Source organism: Vidua chalybeata, chromosome 9 (assembly GCF_026979565.1).
Source record: "Vidua chalybeata isolate OUT-0048 chromosome 9, bVidCha1 merged haplotype, whole genome shotgun sequence".
Classification (NCBI taxonomy): Eukaryota; Metazoa; Chordata; class Aves; order Passeriformes; family Viduidae; genus Vidua; species Vidua chalybeata.
In genome coordinates this window covers 7,687,408-7,702,101 of record NC_071538.1, presented here as the reverse complement: position 1 = coordinate 7,702,101, position 14,694 = coordinate 7,687,408, and the positions used below count along the sequence as shown (strand labels likewise).

At 37.2% G+C, this 14,694-nt stretch overlaps 1 long non-coding RNA gene across 2 annotated transcripts in view; it reads left to right on the top strand.

Annotated features, from left to right (window-relative positions):
* LOC128792575 (uncharacterized) overlaps positions 1-14,694 on the top strand; it is a 145,770-nt gene that overhangs the window by 1,534 nt on the left and 129,542 nt on the right. For both annotated transcript variants that reach the window (XR_008432450.1, XR_008432451.1), the window contains exon 3: positions 1,313-1,377. This is a non-coding gene — a long non-coding RNA (uncharacterized LOC128792575). The remainder of the gene's footprint in view (positions 1-1,312; positions 1,378-14,694) is intronic.

Here is a 14,694-nt window from a genome sequence, read left to right as displayed (position 1 = left end):
GCCCTTTATGTCCTCACCTTCAGCTGGTTCAGCACTTCACTGTTTCTAACCCTGGAGTATCAGTCTGGGCCCTCTGAAAATGAGACACATATAAGAGACTATACATCACTGACTACATGATGACTTTAGTAATGGCACTTTGAGAGTCCAGACCTCAGTGGTAAGTGGATTTAACTTTCCTATAACTCCCAAGAATCTCTACCTCATTTATTAGCTCTAGTTTCTCAATATGTGGAGATCCAGATCAGTCTACTTCACTATTTAACTCTGGTTCATCCCAGCACAGGTCAGAACTGTGCATGGAATAAGGCAAGAGACTTGTAGAAAAAATGGCACACAATTATGTTATTAAAGATATAATGCATATGAACAGAGGGAATTCAATTTCAGCTGAAGGAATAACATCGATTCTCTAATCTCTTTTCCCATAAGTCCTTGGCATTAAAAGACATATAATTTCAGTATAGTCCCTGCCTGTCATCTTTCTAAAAGGATCATAAATAAAATGTAAAATAGATCTTCCACCACAATGACATCCCTGAGGGTCAGTCCTGAGTCTTGGACCTTTTGTACCATAGCTTGGACCTCTCTACCTGAGTTAACAGAGCAGCTAACAGCAGCTTCTATATATGCTGTCTTTATTGGCTTCCAGTTGCAGGTTTCTCCACTTACACCCTTTCCATAGCCAGTTCCAGTCCTTGTTTCCCTTGCTAATTTGTCAGACCTGCCTTTTTTCTAACCTGTAAGTTAACCTGGGACAGGATTTGTTCAATGAAAGGCTACAAAGAAGACCTATGAAAGGCTGCTGAACCCTTCTCTCTACCACAGTACAGAAAGTTAGGCTTGTCCTCTCAGGTGTGTCCTGGAAAATTAATCAGGATGAATTTTGATAATGGATTAGTGTAAATGGAATGATGGAGGGTAGAGCCATATAACCAAAACATTCCAGCAACATGAAGTTGGTGGGCATGAGCTGCTCTGCAGTAACTGCATGCGTGCTTGTTGCTACTCCACCGTAAATAAATATAACATAGCCCTCTGTAAAATAAACTATTTCACATTTACTAGTGGCAGTAATTGTGTACTGCAAATTCAAATTCAGTCTTAGGTCACTGTCATTTATTTCTAGACCTGTGTGAGAATTAAGTGGTCCTACATCGTGTGAGTTGCAATTTGCAGCAAGGTCACTGTCATTCTGCAGCCACCAAGTGTTTGGTGAAGGGCAGCAGATCCACTGTGAATTCACATTTCTATTTAACTCAGATTTTCATACATAGCACCAAGTAAACAAACACTTTTCCACCTCTTTCAGAGTCATCATCCCAGGAGGAAATTGTCATGTTGTGATTCAGCTCTGTGAGTGGACCAGTCTTTGTGGTAAGTCCAAGGCAGAACTATCAGGGTTTTCTCACTCCAAGTCATGCAAAGCATAACAGTAAAACATGCAAGAGGAGGTTGTACATGATATATCACAAAATGTGGTTTGGCACCCAGCATAGTAACAGTTTAGGGAACAGGCTGTTCTTCAAATAATATGCTTTTGTTTTCATGTTTTAATTCTTCATGCTGCTGATTTAGAGCAAAGGCTTTTTTCTTAAAAAAAAAAAAAAAAAAGAAAAGAAAAAAGTAGATCCTTATCTAATGCATCAAAACCGAAAAGTATGTGGTTTCTTTGTCAAACATTTCAATAAAGGATTCAACTTTCTCAAGGGGCCCTTGTAGAATTCACATTGGAATAGGATTCTGGGTGGGTGTTTTTCATTTTAACCAGGGGCTGGATTTTCAGTTGTTGATGCCTGCGGATGTACATGCACAAATTCACGTGCCTGACTTCGAAAATCTGATCTTAAACACACAGCAGGTGACTGAATGATGTAGGGGACTGAAGAAAACTTCATTATTCACCTAAAAATACCAAAATACCACCTCTATGACCTGAGAGGTGCCTGTCACCAGGCTTTAGTAGAGGTCAAGGGGCTGATGTAATTGGCACCTTTTGAATTTGGTGGTGTTATGTCACTAAACACAGACCCAGCAGTTAATCCTTGAAATCATTAGAGGTTCAAAGCTCCACTTCATTTTGTCTGTTTTTGTTTCTCTCTCCTCTTTCAGAAGGAAGTTTATTTTCTGTCTTACTGGATGTTTATCCTGAAGACACTATTGAGCAATTCCTGACTTAATTTAAGTCTGTAGTAGAATTACAGGTAACAGAGGAGTTAAATGTGTGGTGAGAGGAGTTGTTTGATAATGAAAAAAATAGTTCAGTGATCAATTTTTCAATTCCATCACAAAATAAGTACTAAAAAATGTGCCTTGCATTGTCTCTGAATTTAACATTCAAATGTAATTTTTTTTTTCCCTATTTATATCACTTAAAATTTCTCAGGGGTCTTGTCTTCTTACAGGTTTAGGTAAAATTTTTAATGAGAGATAGTTGGTTCTGAGGAGAAATTCTAAAGTATTCATAACCAAACAAAGAGAGATTTCCTGAAATCAGCCATTTTTATTTTGAAAAGGACCTGAAAAAAAAAGATTTGCCATTTATATTTTCTGCATATTTTTTTCCAAATTATTGACCAAATCTATTCTAAAAGAAGAAAATTTTTTTTTCTTCAAAACTGTCAGAAAAAGCCCCCCGATTCTATTTTAGACATTCCATTTATGATGAAAAATAATATAGAACAAATTTTGAATATTTTAATTTCATAATGTAAAATTTAAAGAGAAAATGCAAAAGTAAAATATATTTTTGAAAGATGGAGCATTTGAAGCCAATTTCTCATCTGTCTTTGTGGAAATAACTTATTTTTCACTGAAATGTGGTGATAGATAGCCAAGGCATTTGGTCTTCAGCAGTAACCTGGGATATTATTGGGTGAACCTACAAATATGGGGCTTGCAGCTAAGACTAAAGGGGAAACAAGAGGGAAAATTCCTTATTTGGTGGACTAAAAGCAGTGAACAACCACCCAGATTGTTAAGCCATGAATAAAGGGGAAACATTAAAATGCTAAAAAACCACTTGGGCTAAACGGCGTCAGTTTCAATGTGAGCTGTCTTTTTCTGAAGCCCCTCATGTTGATAAGCCCTGCCTATAAACCTCCATCATGATAATGCTGATCATCGTAAGTGTCGAGGCCCAGGGTGAAATCCTGGCTCTTGTGGCATCTTTGATCTGAACTGGGTTGGGTTCAGCCAAAATGAGAGCAGTAGCCTTGCTGACAAATGGCCAGTGGTCAAAGGGAGGCCCAGTCACTGAGTTCTATGCAATATATTCAACAAAGGTCAGTAAGATGGAAGGTCTTGGATTTAGTTCACTTGGAAGATAGGCACGCCAGGCTGAAACAAGACTCCAGAAAAATCAAGGGACAGCATTATTTGGATATTTGCTGTATGGCTTGTTGGTGAATTTTAAAAATGTACTTTATCCATATTCAAATTCAGTATAAATCAAAGTAGAAGAATATGATCTCTGTGGGAAGAAGCCACAGAAACAATATCTGTGCACCTGCCTACAGTTCTATGAAAGCATTTTCAAAACAGACATTTTGGAAAGAGGCAGCTACTGCTAATCTATTATTGTTTCCATGTAGATATTTATATAAATCCTCTTCTTGTAAAATGCCACATACCCTGCTTAGCTTTGCATTTAGGCAGAAGAAATACAACTTCAGCCTCTTTAAATAAAATTTAAAACTGAGGTGGCTTAGCAATCTGGGCTTAATAGATGCAACTGTGTAAGAATTAACTATTAATTATAAAATCATTAGATTAAAAGGATAGTAACTTTTTTTACTGACTTTTAAACATTTTCTGCTTGATTGTTTTCCTTTAGGAAAATCTAAAAATGCAGTCTGAATAGTAGCCACAACCCTACCCTATCCATCAACTGTACCTGTTAATTTAAGACCCAATCACTTGAACACGGTGGGATAACACACTGTAACGCCGTGTGTGCCAGTGCACACACGTGTGTTTATCCCTACATGCCTTCTTTAATTTTCTTCCTGAGACCAGCACGCTTTGGAATGATATTTTAATTTATTATTATGAAAGGAATGGCAACTGGTTTTTAATGGTTACAGAATGGTGACTCGCAACACTGTCCCAGATGCTGTCACCGTCGCTATGAGAGCAGATTTGCAACATCTTGTCATGGGCACACATCAGTGCTCATGCCTGCTGCCTTCATCCCAGAGGACAGCCTAACACCTGCTGCTGGCAGCGTGCCGGCCCTTCAGGGAACAAATGTTCCATTGCTGCTGGGTGATAGGACAGGACAGACTCGAGATTCCAAGTGAACTGGCTAAAGGCACCCTAGGGCTCAGTGCACCCACCCCTGCACCCAGATGGTTGCTGTTTCTGTAGGAATATTAGAGAGTGAGTGGTGTGCCTGTAGCTGTCCCCTATAAATAAAGGAAAAGAGAAAAAAATCAACAGCACCCTGGATGATACGATTTCCAGCATTTGCTGTTGTTCCTTATGAAACCCCCCCAATAATATTTTTCCAGTCACCATTATACTGATGGAGTATATTGTGCCTACTATGTTAATCTAAAGAACTTAGAAGAGTCTGTAAAATATAATGTTTTAATAGGAAAATACAAATGCAAATCCACTTCTGGAAGGATTACATGCTTTTTTTTCCTGAAGAATATTCTTAACCTTACACAATTTACAAATCCTGGACAAAATAGACATGATTTTTATATTTCACATAATGTTCAGCTGCCATACCTTTATCTTGCTGGAGGTACTACATTTAGATGTAAGAATAAAACAAACAAAAAAGAGTAAATACATTTTTTGTATTTTTTAATGTCTTTTAAATGTATTTTTCAGTGCACCTATCCTAGAGTTGTAAGAATAAAGAATACTGTGCACTAGCTCTGGGGAGCCCAAATTTCTCGCTGAGGTCAAGGAGAGCTAAAAGGACTCCTGGCTTAGAATAAGAAGCTCAGTGCAATTCAGGATCAGGTCTCTTGGACTGCATGTAATGTGTTTCTTTCCATTTATTCCCACTCCACTTCCAGTGGGGTGATAATAGCAGCGTTACAATGTCTTCACTTCATGTGGATTGAATAGCTGGCTAATAAAGATGAGGGTGGTGCTTTTTTCAGCTGTTATACTCAAATTTCAAATAAGACCATTTTTATTCTCTGTTCTTGAAAAGGCTTTTTGTCCACATTATTCCCCAAAGCTTAGATCAAAACCATGTCATGTGTCTGAGGGAGGTACAGTCCAGGACACAGTGCATTAGTATTTCAGCTACTGTAATATAGTTTTGATACTCCTTTGCACTTCAGCTTTTGCACAGGAATTTACTCCCATGAAAATGAAATACCTTAAAAAATAAAAAGATTGATCATATATTTATAGAATGGTGGCTTGATCAGAAGCCACAAGCTTGTTGCAGTTTAACTCTGTGTGGTTTAAATCAGTGTGCAGTGGAGGTGATATTTCACATTCCCTGCAGTGTGCTGCACTTCTCAGCAAAAAAATCAATCAAATCTACATCACAATACACTGAGCAACACTGAACTGCCAACAAGAGAATTCTGGATGGCTTTCACTGGTTAAAATTTCCAAATTTGCCCCTTTTACTCTTGTTAGTTTGATGGCTGGGATATATCCATAAGTGTTAGGAAAAAGCATATCATACAGATGGTGTCCACACTCTATGTAGTTCTTTGAACACGTATATTATTCTTTCTGATGATCTCTAAATGAAGTTCCCAGGTAATGCCAATTTACAATAATCTCTCTGCTTGTGATCCCACTAGTTACCCTGGGCAAATCTCATTGTTTTTCTTTGTCCCCTGACTGCTTCTGTAAAATTATGCTAATAATAGCCACACCAGAGAGATGCTGGGTAAATTTGTGTGCCTGCAGAGGACTTTGAAGATGAAAAGGCTTATTTAAATGTTACATATTGCCACAAGTATTCTTATTAAAGCTTAAGAGTGCATTCTGCCCTTGAACGGACACACGCAGCTGCTGCTGTCCCCACTGTCTGTGTTTGCACATGCAATGGGGCAGAGCTGTACAGATCTAGAGACTGTAAGTTCAGCAAGTCAGCTTTGCTGGAGCAAAGACAGGGTTTCTGTGCAGATGGCAGGCATGCAAATTTGCTATGATCACAATTTAGAGGTGCTTGTAAAGCATTTGCGTCGGATGAACCCTTTGCTGCTTCTATTTCTACAATGCTATTAACTACAGGGAGAAAGAATACAGGGGAAGAGCAGGAAAAATATTTATCATAAACTTCTGGATAAATCTCCTAATCAAAACTGAGCAAAGCTAGGGCAGTCCTGGTGACAAAAACCAGGCTGTGATTCCGAGGTCAGACTGAGCTCTCATGTCACATTTGGGTCATGCTGCGTGAATTGTCTGCAAGGCTTCTTTGTAACCTGTCAAGTGTCCTGGGTCATAATGCAGGAAATGAGCTCCAAAGGTCTGATGAATCTTAAAGTGCCTTTGTAATCCAGAATTTCTGTTCAAACTGAAAGAATTATGAAGCTCCTGTTATTGGTCAACCATTGCACTCTGTTCTGCCACTGTTAAAACTATTTTGTTCACTGTCTTGCAGATACTGTTTACAGAGGATTTACAAACGAATGTTTCTGACTGTACCATGTCACTCTTGTGGAATTCAATTGCAGTTCTACTGCAACTGCAAAGGCAGTCACACTGCCTTTTATTAACTTGCCAGTGTAATGACAGTAAAATTTGGCCTAATAAGAAGAAACTTAGCCTTGTTCTCAAATAAAAATCAGAGGAGACTCCCTAAATAGATTGTCATATTCCACTCTTCAATGTAGGCTTCTTTGTTTAAATTCCCTTTTTTTCTGGTTTAATCAAAATGCTTGCAAAATAAAGATAATCTGAATTCAGAAACAAGATAAAGAACACTGCTGCTGCAGTTGTTTTAAAGACTGTGTCGGCAAAGAGCAGAGATGCTCCTTTCACCAGCAAAAGCAGGTAAAACATTTATTGCTTTATGTTCAGAACATTCTGAGAAGTGAGCAGAAATGAGGCTGATTCATGCAAGAACCAGGATTTCAGAAGTCAAATAAACAAATTCCTGCAGTTAATGGTACCTTCCAATACACTTCTTAAGGTCAAGAACACGTAAATCACGAACAGGAGATATATGCATCTTCAAAATCCAACCTCCCAGAACTGTTGTGTTTTTTTTTAATAAAAAGACCAGAAGTGGCTTAGGGTTTTGAGTACTCAACATTACTATTAGAGAGTTTGGAATTAAGATAAGGGAAGTCAGAGAGTGTGGGCCAAGCTGACTGACGGAGCAAGCTACTGTCTGGGCAGCTGCCTAAATGCTAAAAGGGCTCTCCTTCCCTTTTAAAGCTTAAGACAAAAACAGGGGGAGAAGAAAAATCTTTCATTAAATCTCTGTTGCCCTGGATAACCACGGACTGATTCTGGGTGGTCCCTATAAAGTTTCTTTTTAACTTGATAGCCAAACTCATGGGTATTTTCCAACAGTTGTAGGGGATGAAATAACACTGAATTAATTCATTTTTAAAAATAAAAAGGAATGAAAGGAACAGCTAGATGTCTCAACAACCACTGTTGAAATCATCACTGTTGGGCTTGTCTGCATGTTCTGTGCAATTGCATGTATTCACATGGTCTGGCCCTCCTTCAGGCTAAACAACTGATCTTGGTAACTTCACTGGAGCACAGCAGGTCACTTGGGAGTGTTCAGGAAGGTTATCAAAGTTATTTAGTGGTAAAATTCATGCCCTGCTCACCTGGCTTCTTAAAAAAACTGTAGTCATCTGCCACCTCCAAATCATGTTCTCCTGTACTGTCAGAACCCCAGGTACATGATATAAATATTTTAAGATGACAGTTGCTAAAACTATTGATGTAATTGGCTATCTTATATGAGGTTCCCAAATAAGTAAAATATTTCTCAAAATAGTAAACAAGAAATCTTCATAATCATGAGAGAATTTTAGCTGCTCTTCTTGCTCCATGTGGCTTTGTAGCAAAAGGCTGCAAAGAACAGTGACCCTTGATCTGCTGAACCTGAGGTTATGTCCCAGTCACCTTTAATTACAGTCAACACATTTGGAAATGGGGAGAGCCAAATTCTGACATCACCATTTTGATTTTACCAGTACACAAATAGCCATAAAATAATAAAATCATGGTCTTATCTAAAAGCTCACTCTCAGGTAAGTGGAAAGGTGCAATGAACACAAGGCAAATTAACATAACCAATAAGAAAAAAGGAAATATCTGGAATATCTTAATAAAAAATTTGAGTTAAGAGACAGTTCCATTTTTAAGAATCATAAAAATAGTACCTTTGATAAGGGACATGGACATCCTCAGAAAATAGTTTTAATTTGTAAATTCTATTTAAGGGAAGAATTTATATTCTCTTGCAATCAATTTTCCAACTGCTCACATTCTGGCTTGGTTTTCCCAGATGTTCCTTCTCAGGTTGTCAAAGAAGTGAAGTAAATTTCTGTAGTTTGCAGGTGTTAAGTTGCAAGTACATAATTTCATTTTCAAAGATAAAATTCAATAAGGAAAAATAAGATTCTTGGAAGATAAATGTAGTCTTGTGTCTATTTATTTGCGTTCCTACCACCTCTTTCTTACTTATATTAATAGCAATAAAAATCAAGGAAGAGGTGTGAGGTAGATTGATGGTTTTGCAAAATATAATTTCTAAATAGAATCACACATGTATCCAAGAATACAAATTAGACAGAAAATTGATTCTGCATTCACCTGCACAGATATTAAAAGACTTCATGTGGCCAATAATGACTCTTCCATGGCTTGAGATAGTTTAAGGACACTTCACAGTCCACTCAGTCTTCAGCCAGGAGATGTCTGGGAGAAATCACAATCTCATCATGGAAAGATTATAGTCAGGAAAGTGAAATCAAAGCAAGCCAAGGTATCATGAAATATTTTTTTAGTTCTAGATGACAGTCAAAGCAAGAAATACCAAGTAATTAAACAGGCATGAAAGCAGCTCATAATTATTTGTCCTCTGAGAAGTGCTGGAGGCACATCGGTGGCCTCTTGGCTCCCCCCACTGTGCCTGCTGCAAGAACAGCTAAAGGACTTCAGCTTCTGAGGCAAGGCCATTTCACTCACTAAAAATGGTTTGATTTTTTGTGTGTTTGGTTGGTTGGTTGGTTGTTTCGTATTTTACAAGAGCAATATTTTTTATTAAAACTCCCAGCATTTAGAGCAAGGGGAAATTAGGTGACAAATTTACCGCAGAAGTGCTTTTCCTTGAGAGACCATTGCTTACTCAAAGATGTAATTCCTATCTCCAGCTTTTCCCTTGTCTCAAATGTCACATTTTTATGGCTCCCACCTTCAGTTTTGTACCATGCTCATCATTCCAGATACTGGATATCTTCCAACAGTGGCTATTCTGGATGCAAGGGCAGGTCACGTATTGTTTGTTCCCTTGTTCTCAGGACAGGCAAATTATTTTGGTAAAGGAAGCATTTGAAGAGGATTGGATAGGGCTTAAGTAAACATCTAGAAAAATTATTTTCATTGCAAAGGCTTATGGAATGTTTTTTGTCTTTTTTTTTTTTTTATTTCTTTTCTACCAGAAAAGACTGCTTAGGAAATTCTGGTTATCACTGTTCATAAGAACATAAATAATCCTTCCTGCATGTTTGATTCATCTAACCTAACATCCTCCCTACTAAAGGAGTTAAAAGTGAATTCCAGGGCCACTTCCCTTGTAAAATCATTCTGGCTTTCAACAATCAGTAGTTTAAGGATTCAGGACTGCAGCTAGATCATCTAGCTAATGGATATCAGTAGTTATATTCCCCATAAATTTGTTTAACTCTTTTTTTTTGTACCATCAGATTTATTATTCTCCATATCAGTGCCAGGGCTTCAGATTGGATCATTGAGAGACTATACTATACATTATTTATATTCAAAATATTTAATGTCTGCCTCAACAATATAGCTTTACTTGTTCTAAGATTATATATGAGTTTGATATTGCTGCTTGAATAAACATACACTGGCAAGTTAATAAAAACAACATTTTAACTGCTTGAGTGCAGTGTTCCAGTGACCCATAAGATCAGTTCTAGGCTCTTTGCAGTCCTAAGCTCAGCATGAGTTTAACCTTCATCCATGGGTCCACAGCAGCCATTGAACAACTGATGAATTCCCCTAAAAGAAGAGAGCAAAAAATGCAAATATCAATTTAAATGACTGCATGAAAAAAGCAAAAATTTGCTGTTAAACTACAGCAGGTTGAAATGAGAGCTGAGAATGACAGAGAGGGCAGGTACTGACCTCCATACTAAAAGATGTACAACAAAGGCATTTGCTCTTACTTCTCATGGAAAGCCTTTTAGACAAATTAATTAAGCAATAAGACATGACAGGGTGTGAATCGCTTGGTAATGATTTACGCCTATTGTGTTGTTAGGCAGAAGGCCAAAGGCCGAGTGCTGTCAAATCACCTAGGTGTAAATTATCATTTGATAATTTGAGCCCTGGAGTGCGTTATTGTAATTAGAAGGTGTTCTATCATAAGTTTTCTACTCCATTCCATTTTTTTTTCAATTCTCAGCTCCATTTTGATACTTAGAATGCTATCATTAAAAATGAAACCTTTTCTTGCAAGATTATTTCAGACAACTAATAGCCTCAGAGAGCCTTTACACAAACCCTGTAATATACCACAATGCATAGCAGATAAGTCAATGCAGGCATGTCATCACTGTAATTTAATCACCGTGCCTTCATTCATAAAGCCAGTTACAGACAAAGGGAGGTATTAGGGTTATAGGGGAATGTGCAATCAAAATTAGTTGGAAGTTAGGTGCAGAGTCAATGAAGAGGAATAAGGCAGCTGCACTTTCTCTTTTCAAATTAAATAGCACAAAAAGATGGAGAGATAATAATATGAATTCTTCCAAGTTGCAGCATCCAGACAGCTGCAGAAACCACAAGAAAGCCACTCCAAAGCTTGAGTATTCAAACTGAGAGAATTAAACTCTAGCAAGGGCTGTTCAGTGCAAAGATGTGAACACCATCTCTAGCTCTGGAAATTCATACAGTGCAGTTTACTGGGACAAGGTTATCACTGCCTACTTGTCTACTTGATTTCTGTGTTTCCAGAGATGGGATATTTAAGTAGCAGGATCTCAAATTTGATCCAATTGGCCATTCATGGGTACCTGGGGTCATTAATTACATGTACTGAGCAGAAGAAAGGTATTTTCAAGTCTGGCAGAGAAATGGATGTCATGACAGTCTCTTTTTGCCTCTTGCCTCATCTGTGGCTCCAACACAGGGAAAAATATTTTATCAAATCCAGCTATTTTTTCCTAAAGATCACAGTTATATGCAATAGAACATCCTTAACATTCTTGCATGACTAGATGACAGCAGCCTTCCCTGCAGAATTCCTAACTCTGAAATGATTCTCACTGAGAAGAAGCTCTCCCACAATGGCAGTACCAGGGTGAAATGTTAAGGTCAATCAAGAGAACATCTTTCTGAGCACTAGACACACTCAGAAAAAGAGAATTTTATTACTGGTCAGCCATGATTTCAAAACCTGTTTACAAGAAACTGTCTTGTAAGTGATATAACTGTAAAAACAGAACGGGTCAAATTTGTTCTGAAAAATGACAGGTCTTAAAATTATTTTTCTGGAGTTTACTTTTGATGTTTGTTTATCAGTGGCATATGCTTTTTTTTTTTTTTTTTTTGGTCAGGATTCTCTTTGCATCTATTTTTTTTCCATACATTTTTGTGTTGTCACAAAAGCTGCCACACATCCATATTGCATTTATTTAATCAGAAGTATTCAGATAGCATGATACTTGATTTTACTATCTGTCTAGCATATTATTAGTAGGTTAGGGTTTGGAAAACTGACAGAGAAACAGATGTTGGGATTATTTTATAATTTTATTCAAGCTATTTTATGTAGCTTGAATACCATAATGATATACAGTTGTCAGAAGCATCTATTTTCTTATTTTAGGAAGATGGTTATTTTATGGAGGAAATGGCTCAACTTTTTATAACCCAGAGGGGAGAGGAAAATAAAATGAAGGACCTGAGGAAAGCATCTAAGGAAGGAGTGATGAATGTTTAGCCTGTGCCTAAAAGTCTGTGCAGAACATGTGCAATTTATGAAATTGTTCTAAGGGAATAATCCTGGCTGTGCCTGTTTCCCTCACAGATACATATTTAATGAAATAAGGTAAAATAAATCTGTAGTCTCATGATTTGCATGTCCTTGGTCTGCTGTAAAGCGTGACAGGAAGGAGACACTATATTTGTTAGTTGCAGCTTAATAATGTAATATGCAGAAGTTACTCCCTTTCTCAGAAGGAAACAGAAGGCTTGGAAATGAAGAATTTGGACATGCTTGGCATGGCTTCATTCCCTTTTTGCTATGCTTATCTGTCACAGTGGGGAAAATTATCTAGCTGGTGTCCAAAGGACAAAGGTCAAAAAAACTTCATTTCCATTTTTTTCCTACGCTTAGTGTCTTAGTTTTGGACTTTTAGATATGAAATAATGAGACCAAGTTTTCTTTTAGTTGCTCATGAATTTGCTTGCTTTCTTTTCTGGCCACCTGCTCAAACGACATTTTTAGGAAGAAACTGAGGGACAGTGGAAATACTGTTAAAAGGGCATAGCTCCCAGAGCTTTGGTGCATACTTTTAGGAATGAAGATCCATTCCTACCTTTCTTTACCTCTAATTCCTCTTTTCCTGCCTATTTCATCACTTCATGTTAATGCCAGATGTGGAAAGAATTCAATATCTGGTAAGACAATTACATTTAGTTCCCATCACTATAATTTAAATCTAAATAGTGCAGGCACTCAGCTACTTCTGGAGGTGAAATAAGTCTCAAAAATTAGTTCCTTGAGCAGTGGGGAAGCCAATATCTGTATATTTTTCATCCAGCATTCATGAGTAGGGCTTGATACCTCTACCACAGACATCTGCAGAAACATTCTGAGATAAAAAAAAATTGAGAAAACAGAGTTGTGTGTGGATTGGTGTGGCTCTGAGTCCAAAGTGGGGAGAAACTTCCCTGAATGTACATGCACATTCACATGCAGACACACATGCACAGAGAGAGATGTTCTGTGACTTCTGAAGTCTCTTATTTAACAAAATAGAAAAGATGAATTATCAGTCTTCAAAAAGCACATGAAATTGGGTATGAATAGAGTAACTTCACAGGATGATATAGTCAAATAAATCCCTAGGAAATTTGTGAAGATCTTTATTATTAATATCAAATATCCTCTTTTCTTGTTAAAGGCATAAATCTCTGTAATGAAATAGAGTTCATCACCTCTGGATTTATATTCTTAGCAGGGGTTTAGACATTCATGGATGCCTCCCCAAAAATCTAAGAGGTAATAAAGAAGTACTGATCTAATAAAACCAACAGGTAGTTGATGCAACATTTGAATTTAGACTTCACTATATAATTATAAGGTTGCAACATGTAATATACAGAACTGCCTCTGGACATTCATCAGAAGTGTCTCCTTTTGATTTACTTACCTAGCCATTGGTTTCTACTTAGTATTACTCAATTCATAGGCAACTGGTAAAGGAGGTATCTGTTAGTAAATTTATTTTCATTAAGATATTTAAGAAACAGAGCATGCATTTTTTCCATGCAGTTTTAATCAAAAAAGCACTGTTCATCGTGCTTTAAAACAACAATGGTTATTGCCAGTATTACCATAAGATTATTAGATTAATCACCGATCATAATATTTATTCTTTCTTCTCTCTCCTTTTATTTACTTTAAAATATTAATTTGATGGTGTTATTGACAGTGAAGAACAAAGAAAAGAAAGTCAGCTAAGTCTCCACTGCTCCAGTGCTCCAATTCTGTTCTCAAAGGAACAAGTTTTTAGTATTTGGCTATGCCCAGCCATTCTTTGAAGTGAAAAAAAAAATGTAGATATTAGCAAAAGATTTAGACAAAAATTCTGGATCAAAATACTCTTTGTCCTGGGGAACTCTCTTTTAAATTCTGTACATCTTTGTCACAGCCTAGTCCCAGGCTCTGAATTCAGATTAATCCAGGATATTGAAGTAACTGTGATCTGAGCCTTAACTTTGGAATTATGGTCTATCTTAGTAACATCCACTGACTCCGTAACATCCAAATGCTACTATAAGTGACCAACTTGGAAATGCAAACAGAGTCTTTCAAGGTCTGTAGGAAAGCTTCTAGGATTTGCAAATCATTATTACATAAGGCAAACCAGAAAAAGTGTGTATTTGAAATATTTGAGAAGTGTTTGTGTAGTTTTATGTGATTAAACTGCACACCAAAAGAATGGGAAAAAATTACCTGTCAAAGATAGCAGACAGGGACTAAAGCTACAGAAGAATGAACTGGGATCACTTCAAACAGATTATTTTATCCTTAAGGTAGATGTGTAGGAGAACTGTACACCAAGATTATTCTTTTCCTTGGAGAACTAACCAGAGTAATGTGATAGTCTTTACAGCCTTCAGTTTAACATATCCTGGATCAGTAATTTAGCATTTTTATATATTGAACAGATCTGCACTGGGAAATGCTAACGACAGCAAGCAGCATGATACAGATTGTTCTGTAGCTTTGACCTACAAGTACATTTTATAGCTGAGCTGGTG